The sequence below is a fragment of the Lolium perenne genome, chromosome 3, assembly GCF_019359855.2.
Source record: "Lolium perenne isolate Kyuss_39 chromosome 3, Kyuss_2.0, whole genome shotgun sequence".
Taxonomy (NCBI): Eukaryota; Viridiplantae; Streptophyta; class Magnoliopsida; order Poales; family Poaceae; genus Lolium; species Lolium perenne.
The window spans coordinates 216,939,470-216,952,726 of record NC_067246.2 but is presented as its reverse complement, the minus strand read 5'-3'; positions in this window follow the sequence as shown (position 1 = coordinate 216,952,726).

The following is a 13,257-nucleotide window of genomic DNA, read 5'->3' as shown; positions in this document are numbered from 1 at the left end:
TCTGCCGAGCTGATCATCTCACAGCCAAGACACAAGCCAGGTACCATGAATTTGCACACACACACAGCTAGGCTGCTCACACAGCAGTGTGCATGCAGCACACCACACACACACAGCTGGTGAGTCACCAACAGGTTGCCGGGGCTTGTCGACCGAGAGAAGGAGCAGGAGACCATATAAAACCTCCACAAGTAAACCCTAGTCAATCCATCGACAGGATTGCACCGGGTAAGTTCATCAGAAACCAAGAACACAAGAACGGCTTGAACAGTCACTGCTTTGTTCAACACAATTCCACCACCACAGCATATAACCAAGAGATCAAGCTTGCAAGGAGGAGCAGGGCAAGCCAAGAACTCAACCAACAGCTGAATCCTCTACACCAACAAATCATCTAGGAGCTGGAGTGAGGTATAAACCAAATCAACCTGAGCAAAACCAAGTTTTGCTCATAAATAAGCATACAATGCATCACAGGAGCACAGAAGGGTAGAAAACCCTGTTTATGTCATCATCTGGCTACAAAGCCAATTGGTGCAAGCAAATATGGGTAAAGACTCTAGGAAATCAGCCTATGGGAACATCAGTCATGCAAAACGATTGCATAATCGAAGAAATCCAGCAAAAGATGAAGTCCTAGCCTAGCCTAGCCCACACACTCAGCACCTATAGCTATTCAGGCCATCAGACTTGGACAAATCATTGTCTATTTTGATTTCAACATCAAGAGCTACCGGCAATCCAATAAATGGATCACCCAGAAAGCATTTGGTGAGCCACAACAAGCCAACAAGAGGGGAGCTATCCCAGGGCAGCACATAAATCTTGCCGGGATCACCTCAACCACTTAACCAATTCCAACAAAGAAACCCTGCACAGATATCATCACCCAGTAGGGTTCAAAAGGAGGGCTAGGGTACCCAACAAGTGTTGGCATCCCTCTAACCCTAACAAATTCATTGAAATGATCATCACCGAATCTCGGTTCACATTACTTATCCATTTAATCAAGCAAGGATAAACAGATAAATAAAGCAGACAAGCAATTGATGCACCGGGGTCTTGCAAATGATCAAATGGATCATTACGGGCATCAATTGATGCTCAAGCAAGCAACAAGACACATCGAGGCCAGGCTGTGTAATACACATGTGAGCAACGGTAAGGCACACAGACACCAAAGAGCGAGTTACCGGCAAGCTGGTGATCATAGGATCATCCAAAGCCACAAATTAACCAACCATTGCATCACAGATAATCAAATATATGAAATATAAATTGTATGCAGAAGCACACTAACAAGGAATGAAGCTGTCTAGCCAACAGTCATGCTTAATAGAACATTCCTATGAATCACAACTCAATAAGGATCTCACCAGAGGCACTGGCACTTGCAAGTATGCAAGGATTAACCACCACAATCAAGCCAGGGACAAGATTAAGCACACATAGTATGCCCAAGTGACAAGAAAAAGAATAGGAGCATGCCGGTAGGCCATGAACATCAATGGATGCTCAAGAGCAATTACGGGAGGGCCACAAACAGGACACGGCATGAACGAAGTAGTTAGGAAGCACAAAAGCATGCACTGATAATCAAGTAGAGCAGCACAAGCTAGAACACAAAGATAGCAGTAGCACATAGCAGCATACGCATGTAGGCAGTAGCAACTAGCACAACAAGGTAGAGGCCAAGGCAACCAGAGGAAGAAGAGGAGGTAGCGAAGACAGGAGAGAAGGAGGCACACACACCTGGAGCAGAGCACCGCAGCGTGCCCATGGCGGCACGGCGGCACGGACCTAACACGGCGGCGCCAGGGTCGCAGCCAGGGCCGGGCGTCGCCGAGCGCAAACGCCCCAGACCACCACGGCGAGGCACACGGCCACGTCGCGGCGCGGCGTCTGGATCATCGGCGGGCGATGAATCGCCTGGAATCGCCACCGCCGTGTCGCAGATGCGTTGGGGGCGAAGCGAGCAAGCAGCGCAGCACGAATCGCCGCGGTGGATCTGAATCGCCGTCGAATGGCGGTTCAGATGCGCCACACCTCGCCGGCGGCAACGGCCGGAGATGGCCGGAATAAATCGAAGAAGACGGCGGCGACATGCGTCGCCAGAGCTCAAGGATTAGGGTTCGCGAGGGAGAGAGAAGGGAAGTGAGGGCGACCGAGTGGGCCGGACCAGGCCAACTGGGTTGAGCCCAACCCACTCGGATTCACCCTGACAGGTGGGCCCGAGGGCAATTTGGGCATTTCCAAAATACCATTTAAGTAAGAATTTCAAAGAATTTTATAAAATAGAATATGGCTCTAAAAAAATAATTAAAAATATGAAAATCAATCAGCATAAAATTCTCTATCCAAATAAAATATCAAAGAGGATTTTTGAAGATAATTATGAATAAGTCTTAATTTGATGATTTAAATAATGATTTAAATCACACATATCATTTTCAATAAAGAAAATAAGTCCATTAATGTATTTGGACTTCAAAAACACCTTGACAATATTTCAAGGTAGAATTTTACTCTTAAACAAGTATTCCCAAATTATTCTTAGTATTAACCTCTTACATGAAATAATAACGATATCGGAAGGGGGAAACAAACCCTAAAAATGGAATCATGCATAATTGCTTCTTTAACCATTGCCCTTATCGGACAATGATGCTATTTTTCAGAACAAGAGGACAAGGGTCAGTCCATACCTTCCAACTGCAGAACTTTGCAGTGTTCAGGCAAGTTCATCACTTGCTCATGTCATTTGAGTATTTCTATCAAATTACTTGCAAAGTATTATGGTTAACACTATTGCATAAAAATCAAAACCACTACTTTCATAACTATGAATATGACTATGTGGTGGGCAATGGAACCATGGATTGTGTTGATATGGTGGAGGTTCCATTGCACGGATTTATATCCATCTAGGATTAAACAACAAATGTCGATGATTCTTGTGCCGTAATACCCGTGTTAACCATAAGATCCGGAGTGGGACGGAGTAGTCAAAAGTGTTTCCACCTCTCGTTCATCAACGGATGCGCTTACCGTAGCAGTTGTGTCTGGCGGAACAACCGGAGGGTGGGGAGCCCATTCTAATTCCCCACGGTAAAGCATTGCTTGCCGTAGCAGTTGTGTCTTGCGGAACAACCGGAGGGTGGGGATCCCATTCTAATTCCCCACGGTAATGCGGTCTATGATGGGTTGCAGCCACCGGCGTAGGAGTGTATGGTAGAGCCCAGCACTGTTGTCGTGGTCGGGGTCCACCCTGAAATTACGGGAATAATGGGACCGACGTGGACCCAGGGTCGGCGCATGCAACAAAGGGTGGGTGTTCGAGGTAGCGGAGGAACATGATTGGCTAGACCTTATACCGGGCCTCACACCAAAGGAAGTGTGGACGGGAAAGCTGCCCGGTTGGCACCAAGGTTAAGATCTCTTATGGGTAAAGCAACACACCTCTGCAGAGTGTAACAAACTGTGACCTGTCACTCCCTGTTCCGGGATTGAGGAACTGCGAACGCGGCCGGAAAGGAGCTCCATGAAGTTCTAGTAAACCGGTGAAGGCTGACGGACATAGCTCTTTAAAATAAAAGCAATCTCTTGAAGAAATGTTTATCAAAACTTGCATTGATATTAGGCTTTCTGGTCTAATATTGTAGCTAGTGCATTAAACACCTCTTATCTATAATGAACTTGTTGAGTACGCTCGTACTCATACCACTCTTAAATCCCATGCTTAGATTGTCTGAATCGTCTGGAGGAGGACTGCGACAACAATGAAGGAGCCGAGATCATCGGCTACGAGGAACCAGACCTCTCAGGAGGAGTTGAAGGCGTAGACTACCTCATCGTCTACGGATCCGGAGAGGCTTCCGGAGGAGAACAAGCCTAGGGATATCCGCTAGTAGTAGTAACCGAGCAGCCGGAACTCTTAGTATTTAGCTGCTCGATGAAATAAATGTTTAGTTTAATGAAACTCTGGTATTGTAAGTTAAGATGGGTTCACCTCGAACCCAGGAGTATTCCTCTTAGGACCCAAGAGGAGCTCCAAGACGACATGTGTATGTTAATTGTAATAATATGTGAATGAGTTATGGACCCTGCTATGTTCTGTTGTACTACTCTGAGGGATGTAATATTTGCGGAATGGTACTTCGTGAATGTTATATCAACGACTGGCATACTACAACATGCAGTGGTATGCAGGGTCACCACAGTTTCTTCACTAGCTTTGGGCTCATTTGATTCATAGGAATTGTGTAAAATTTGGATCCTATGAAAATTTTTCTATACAAGTTGTTTTATTCATAGGAACATATCCCATAGAAAAAATTCCTATAAGAATTTTGTAGTGTAATTTTTATAGGAAAAAAACATTAGCTCATACCCCATGAAAAATTCCTTTGCTACAATCAACATACTTCATCTTCCTATAGAATTCAAGTAGACATGACATGGGTAGTTGAGCTGTTATTGGCCGAACCGTTTCCTCCCGAGTCGCTCCTCTCTCGAGCGACTCCGGGGGACCTCGCCGCCGCCTCAAGGCCACCCTCCCCTGCCCTTCTGGCCATCGCTGCTACCCTCACAGGCAGCGGTGGCGGCACCCACCCGATGGTGGGCAGGGGAGGCGCGCCCTGGAGGTCTCTCATGGGAGGAGGTGGGAGATCGGTTCGCGGGCGCAGGGCCGCGCGGCTGCCCCATGGCCGGCGCTTGAGGTCTCCGGCGGGAGGCGTCGAGGAGGAGGGGTGAGGCGTCCGTGGCGGCGCCCTGACCCGTGAGATCTGGTGGATGGCTGCGGCCCGATCCGGTGATCGTGGGGTTAGTCCGGTCCTGCACTGGATCCCCTTTTTTTCCTCTTTCGGCCTTTGCTGCATCGGAGTTGACCAGCGGTGTGGGGACCGACTGATTTTGCGAATAATGGTGGTGGTCCTTAGATTTCTTCTCGCGCCAAGATGCCGATATGCTGGTTCCTGTCCTCATCGATTTGGTGGCTGTGTCATGTTCCGGAAGGCTCCGCCGGCGCTCCATTGGGCGATTCAAGCCTGGAGGTTGCTGGATCGGGTGGAATTCGGTCGAGCGCACCCATGTTTTTACTCTGGCCATTTGGTTACAGAGGGAGCGTTTCGAAGCTCTGCTGGCGGTTATTATCATGGAGCACGTTTTTGTTCCGTGGTGCTGGCGGAGAATGACATGAAAGTCAAGATCTGTGGTCTTGCAATGGTGGCTCGAGTCTGGGTGGCGAGAAGGAATTGGCTTCGTGATCGGTGTCTTTGGAGTAGCGGCATGCGATTGGGGACGACTGCACTGGAGAAGTTCAAAATCTTACCTTTCAGGGTGAAAATCCAAGGTCTGGCCTTAATTGGTTGTGCGTGACAATGTCCTTGTTGAAGACATTGTTTTGAGAGTGAGGATTTTCTTTAGGTGAAAACCTAAGATCTATGATCGGACGACGACAGCGCTGATGCACTGTTACCTTCTTGGAGGCGTCGCTTTTGGAGAAGCTGAACTTCTGGTGCTGTCATGGTGGTGTTAGTGCTGTTGTTTAAAGGATTAGATCACTGTAACGGGGCTTTTCTTTTTTGGTAATTATTCTTTCTATTTTGGCTGTGTGCATCCGTAATATCGCTAGAGCAGTGCGTTGTTGCAGAAGCTAGGTGTAATTGGTATCTCTGATATTAATATATACTCTTTTTGTCGAAAAAAAAAGTAGACATGACATATTAATCGTATGGTTTTCATATTCGTATATTTTTCCTATCCTATGAATCAAAAGAACCTTTAATATAATTTATGTTAGTAGGAGTGCCAATGAGGCAGCTCATTTGTGTGCTCGTATTGCTAGTCTGATAGGAAGGGATGTAGTAGTATCCTGGTTAAGGATTGTAATACCGATGTTTAATGAATAAAGCTTCTGATTCACAAAAAAAAAAGGTTCTCAAACTTTTTGTAGAGAACACGGGAGAAATTGTCTATTTTTGTACAAAATTACATCAGGCCAAAGAAAGAAGGGAAGCAAATCATGCGAACAAAATTACCACACTTGGCAACTGAGGCACTCATGTTTCTCATGAAGTACACGACTGGATAGTGCATTTACCTCAATTTGCTTGCTAATTACATTCCTAAGTCTACAAAAAAACATTGGGAAATAGGATATCTTCCGATACATATAAGGGATCATTTTTTTTAAAAAGTAAGGACATCTTCCGATACATATAAGGAATAAAAGATCTTAGCTTGTTTTACCGAAAGAACGAGGATCGATGAACCCCTCGAAAATCATAACACTATGAGAAGTCTGATGAGATTTTCTATGACTTCGACAGATGAACGGCCACATCCAGATAACATGTGGGTTGAACATCATCTAAACCATCACCGTTATCTATGGAGATAATGCCACTTATGTTGCACAACTCTAAAAGGGTTATGCGAAGAGCAAAATCTTACAAACCATATCAACCCCAAGTTTTTCTATGCACATGAACGGTAGAAGATGAATGATGTAAGAATCTTGCATACGAAGTGAAATGGTTGGTATGGTTGATTATAGGGGAATGAACATGTGTCTATCAATTTTTATTACCATTTTTAGTTTTAGGGGATTGACAGAAATGCAAGTTTTTGATACGCAACTACGTAGAAAACCTATATGGCAAGCATATACAGAGCATACACAAATGAAACAACAAGTAAGTAAAGGGTAGAAATAACCACAAAAGATGATGTCATACCCTAAGTTCCTTTCTTTGGGGGAGTACATCTTCGCTTGAGATTTGTGGTGGCATAAAGCCCACCAAGCGCCACAAAGGCCCACTTTATTCTCCTCGTGTCTTAGCACAATGAACGGATCCACTAAGTATTTCTCTTGAAGGCGGCGACCGAACCTTTATTGTTGGGTTACATGCTTGGAAAAAAAATCATCCTACAAGAATCACCAAGATGCATCTATGGAGATCCAACAATGAGATTAGAACTAGGTTAACTCATCGAGCTAGTAGCAGAAGTTCTCGATGATAACTCAGATTCGAGCAATCCCCAAAGCTAGGAGTATCACTTCCAGCTGCTAGGATATCTCCTCCTTGCTCATTAGATCGAACACGATCTCTCTGCCGATATCCATGTGTATAGCTAATCTATCCAACATGGCTCATCCGTCTAGGGCATAACAATGTTGGTGAGAGTGGTGTAGCCTTGAAAGTGCATGGAGGCCCCATGTGTGGTTTTGGTAATTAATGACAACTCTTATGGACTAATGTTTGCATTTATTTATATTTGTAGGAGTTGTCCATAGGCAATGCTTGAACCATAGGTTGGCTTCAAGGTTGCAATAAGAAGAAATTGATGAAGAATATCAAGTGTCAAGTATGTATTGAAGATAAAGATGAAGTGAGTGAGCTCTCAAGTTTAACTTCTAGACATCAACATGATGAAGAATGAATAAATGAAGTGCAAGTTCAAGATAAGACAACTCGAAGAGATCATATGATTGAAGCTTGCCATCCATATGGTGATTATGGATATGTGAAGATACGCCGAAGAAGAAGCTCTCCCATGGTGGATTATGGGGGAGCAATCCACAAGACTTCGTCAAGCAAGCACAGTTAAGAAAGGCGTTCCATCTTGTTGCGGTCAAGATCGTCATCATCGAGCTCAAGTGGAACGCGCTAGGTTAATGTTTGCTCTTGATAGGGTTTATTTATTACCGGTCTCATGGTGTAGTTGCAGACCGGTTTATAGTTTAGTTGTCGTACTATCAAGAGGGCTCTCGAGTGAGTAATTCGATCGTATCCTTCGGAGAGCTCAAACATTTACATCCTTGCATCATCTTTCTTGGTTGTTATTTGGATCTTATCCATGTGATGATTTAAAGCTTGTGGTTATTTCCATAGCAAGCTCTAGATCATCAAAAATGGTTTTCGCATGTATCACTTGTTGAGTTTTCGAGTTTGGGTATTTTCTCGGTTTCTCGTATTGAGGGGTTGCACCTCTAAAACTCATAGAAAATCAATCCCCACTTTGTGGGGTAGCTTTTGTTGTCCTCTTTCCAACAAAATTGGTTTCGTATTGATCGGAGTTTCCAAACTCGAGATATTGTCTTTTGAAGTTTGTCTTCTATTTGTTTTAAAGAAAAAAAAAAGGAAAAGGTGAGGCTGCCGGCATTACCGCCCTTGATGGGCCGGCAGTACCGCTTGGCCCACCGGCACTGTCGGCTCCCGTGTGCAGCACTGCCGGGCCACGCAGAACGGCACCTTCGGCCCGCCCCCAGCGGAACTATCGGGCCGGCCCAGTTTCGCACCCAGCTTCTGGCCGCCTACCGCGCGTCTCACTGGCCCAGCTGCGCGCCGCTTGCTTGCCAACCTCGCACGTCGCTCGCTGGCCTAGCCCGCGCGCTAGCCCGCGTGCCGTGCTGCTTCGCTCACTAGCCAGCCTCGCGCTGCCCTGGCTCGCTTGCGCGCGCTGATACGTCTCAAACGTATCTATAATTTCTTATGTTCCATGCTACTTTATTGATGATACTCACATGTTTTATACATACTTTATATCATATTTATGCATTTTCCGGCACTAACCTATTAACAAGATGCCGAAGAGCCAGTTGTTGTTTTCTGCTGTTTTTAGTTTCAGAAATCTTAGTAAGGAAATATTCTCGGAATTGGACGAAATCAACGCCCAGGATCTTATTTTTCCACGAAGCTTCCAGAAGTCCGAAAGGGAAACGAAGTGGAGCGACGAGGCGGCGACACGCCAGGGCCGCGTGGCCAGGCCTGGGACCATGCCGCCCTGTTGTGTGGGCCCCTCGTGGCGCCCCCTGACCTACCCTTCCACCTACATAAGCCTTCGTCAATAATAACTCCAGTACCGAGAGCCACGATACGTAAAACCTTCCAGAGACGCCGCCGCCGCCAATCCCATCTCGGGGGATTCAGGAGATCGCCTCCGGCACCCTGCCGGAGAGGGGAATCATCTCCCGGAGGACTCTTCACCGCCATGGTCACCTCCGGAGTGATGTGTGAGTAGTTCACCCCTGGACTATGGGTCCATAGCAGTAGCTAGATGGTTGTCTTCTCCTAATTGTGCTATCATTGTTAGATCTTATGAGCTGCCTAACATGATCAAGATTATCTATTTGTAATGCTACATGTTGCGTTTGTTGGGATCCGATGAATATTGAATGCTATGTTATGTTGATTATCAATCTATCATCTATGTGTTGTTTATGATCTTGCATGCTCTCCGTTATTAGTAGAGGCTCTGGCCAAGTCGTTACTTGTAACTCCAAGAGGGAGTATTTATGCTCGGTAATGGGTTCATGCCTCCATTAAATCTGGGACAGTGACAGAAAGTTCTAAGGTTGTGGATGTGCTGTTGCCACTAGGGATAAAACATCAATGCTATGTCTAAGGATGTATTTGTTGATTACATTACGCACCATACTTAATGCAATTGTCTGTTGTTTGCAACTTAATACTGGAAGGGGTTCGGATGATAACCTGAAGGTGGACTTTTTAGGCATAGATGCATGCTGGATAGCGGTCTATGTACTTTATCGTAATGCCCAATTAAATCTCACACTACTCATCATAACATGTATGTGCATGGTCATGCCCTCTTTATTTGTCAATTGCCCAACTGTAATTTGTTCACCCAACATGCTATTTATCTTATGGGAGAGACACCACTAGTGAACTGTGGACCCCGTGTAGGATAACGTTGCATAGAAAACAAAAAATTTCCTACCGCGAACACGCAATCCAAGCCAAGATGCAATCTAGAAGACGGTAGCAACGAGGGGATTATCGAGTCTCACCCTTGAAGAGATTCCAAAGCCTACAAGATGAGGCTCTTGTTGCTGCGGTAGACGTTCACTTGCCGCTTGCAAAAGCGCGTAGAAGATCTTGATCACGATCCCTCCGGCGCCACGAACGGGCAGCACCTCCGTACTCGGTCACACGTTCGGTAGTTGATGAAGACGACGTCCACCTCCCCGTTCCAGCGGGCAGCGGAAGTAGTAGCTCCTCTTGAATCCGACAGCACGACGGCGTGGTGTCGGTGGTGGTGGAGAAATCCGGCGGAGCTTCGCTAAGCGTGCGGGATGTGGTGGAGGAGAGAGGCCGCTAGGGTTTGGGAGAGGGGGGCGCCGGCCACTAAGGGGTGCGGCCACCTTGGTGGTTCTTGGGTGGCCGGCCCCCTCCCCTTGGCCCCTCATTATATAGGTGGAAGCCCCAAGTGTTGGACTACAAGTCTCCGAATAAGACCCGAACCCAAAACCTTCCATGTGATAGGGAAACCTACCCAAGGTGGGAATCCCACTTGGGGTGGGATTCCCCCCTTCCATGTGGGGGGTTGGCCGGCCCCATAAGGGGAGTCCACTTGGGACTCCTTCCCCTCTAGGGTTTGGCCGGCCATGGAGGTGGAGTCCCTCCGGGACTCCACTTCCTTGGTGGTTTCTTCCGGACTTTTCTAGAACCTTCTAGAACCTTCCATAGAACCTTCCGGATCATTTTAATTCACATAAAATGACATCCTATATATGAATCTTATTCTCCGGACCATTCCGGAACTCCTCGTGATGTCCGGGATCTTATCCGGGACTCCGAACAAATATTCGAACTCCATTCCATATTCAAGTTCTACCATTTCAACATCCAACTTTAAGTGTGTCACCCTACGGTTCGCGAACTATGCGGACATGGTTGAGTACTCACTCCGACCAATAACCAATAGCGGGATCTGGAGATCCATAATGGCTCCCACATATTCAACGATGACTTTAGTGATCGAATGAACCATTCACATACGATACCAATTCCCTTTGTCACGCGATATTTTACTTGTTCGAGGTTTGATCTTCGGTATCACTCTATACCTTGTTCAACCTCGTCTCCTGACAAGTACTCTTTACTCGTACCGTGGTATGTGGTCTCTTTATGAACTTATTCATATGCTTGCAAGACATTAGACGACATTCCACCGAGAGGGCCCAGAGTATATCTATCCGTCATCGGGATGGACAAATCCTTTGTTGATCCATATGCCTCAACTCATACTTTCCGGATACTTAATCCCACCTTTATAACCACCCATTTACGCAGTGGCGTTTGGTGTAATCAAAGTACCTTTCTGGTATAAGTGATTTATATGATCTCATGGTCATAAGGACTAGGTAACTATGTATCGAAAGCTTATAGCAAATAACTTAATGACGAGATCTTATGCTACGCTTTAATTGGGTGTGTCCATTACATCATTCATATAATGATATAACCTTGTTATTAATAACATCCAATGTTCATGATTATGAAACTAATCATCCATTAATCAACAAGCTAGTTAAGAGGCATACTAGGGACTCTTTGTTGTTTACATATCACACATGTACTAATGTTTCGGTTAATACAATTATAGCATGATATATAAATATTTATCATAAACATAAAGATATAAATAATAACCACTTTATTATTGCCTCTAGGGCATATCTCCTTCAGTCTCCCACTTGCACTAGAGTCAATAATCTAGATTACATTGTAAAGATATAACACCTTGGCCTTCTGGTGCTTTATCATGTATTGCTCACAGGAGAGGTTTTAGTCAACGGATCTGACATGCTCAGAAACGTATGTATTTTGTAATTCATTTGCATCTCAACGCATCACTCATTTCCAATTGAGTCGGCATTAAATATGTTTGGTCTTTTGGTGGAACCTTAATTCCGCGGTCTAAAATATGTCACTAATATTGTCACATACAATATAGCTTCAAAATTCCGACTCTGTTGGAACTACACCAAGTTCTAAAAGAACCTCTTGACTTAACATCCTTTGCCATTGTCAAAACAATGACATACTCTGCCTTCTTTTGTAGAATCCGTCACAATATTTAGAACTCTTCTAAATCTAGCATAGACAACTTCTAGCTCATTGTGCTACTTTTAACAACACTTAGTCTAATTTGAGATTGAAATTCTATTTTTATATGTGACAAAACAAATATCGGTGTAATCACCTTACAGCGATTTGTTTGTCATTTCTCCATACAAAACTATATATATATATATATATATCCTTGGTTCTTCTTAAGTACTCAAGAATATTCTTACTGTTTTCCAATGATCATCATATGAATCATTCTGGTATATGCTCATAACACTTTATAGCACAGGACATCTGATTGTGTACATATTATTCGTGATCTATAATCACTCATGTGTTTTTACTCATTGAGTGTCAGATACACTCAAGTCTTGTTAAAACTTAACATGTCAAGAATATTTTCTTAATATTTCTATATTGAACTATTTCAATATCTATTCAATGTACTTTGACTTAAACTTATTATGTGTTTCAATCTATCTTTATAGATATTGACACAAAATTTGTTTCAGTCTATATCCTTTCATTAAAGTTAAATGAAACCTTTTAATCAAGTATATAATTACATTATTTATAACTAACTATATGTCGTCTACATAAAGTATTATAAATATGTCTCAGCGCTCCCACTTAATTTCTTGCAAATGCAAGCCTCTTCATCGTTTCTGATGAAATCAAAAACTCTTTGACTATTTCATCTGGTGAAGATTCCAACTCCGTGATACTCACTTCATCTAATTGAAGTTTGTATACCTATCTAGTATTCCACGGACTAGCAAAACAATTGGTTGTATCTTGTATACACCTTTAATACACACGTCTGATAAGTAATGTATTTTGCCATCCTACTAGCATATCTCATAAAAGAAATATGTAGTGATTACTAGAATAATCCACATAGACTATAAGCATTGCTATGGAAGATCTAATCTTATCGTAGTCAACTCTTTGAACTTTGTCATAAACAACTTTTCGACAGGTCAAGCTTCTTCAAGGATATTTCATCCAAGTTTATCAATTTTATAGATCCATTTACTTTCAAAAAGTATTCATCTATTTTGGATTTCATGGCGTATAGCCATTTTAACGGAGTCAGGGCCCATCATAACTTCTTTGTTTGTAGTTGGTTTATCATTGTTCAAAATCAATCCTTTGTCCACAAATCATTTATTTTATCACAAAGTAAACCATACCTACAAGGTTCAATATGTATTTCGATCTCCATGGCTAAAAACACTTTGTAGTCATGGGAGCCATGATCGTTGTGACCGCTTCCGGAACCAATTTTCCGATGATGTGCTACTCTGATCATTATGCTCAGGTTCATAAACCTTATCAAGTTCTATTGTCCTCCCACTTAAATATTTCGCTAGAAAAC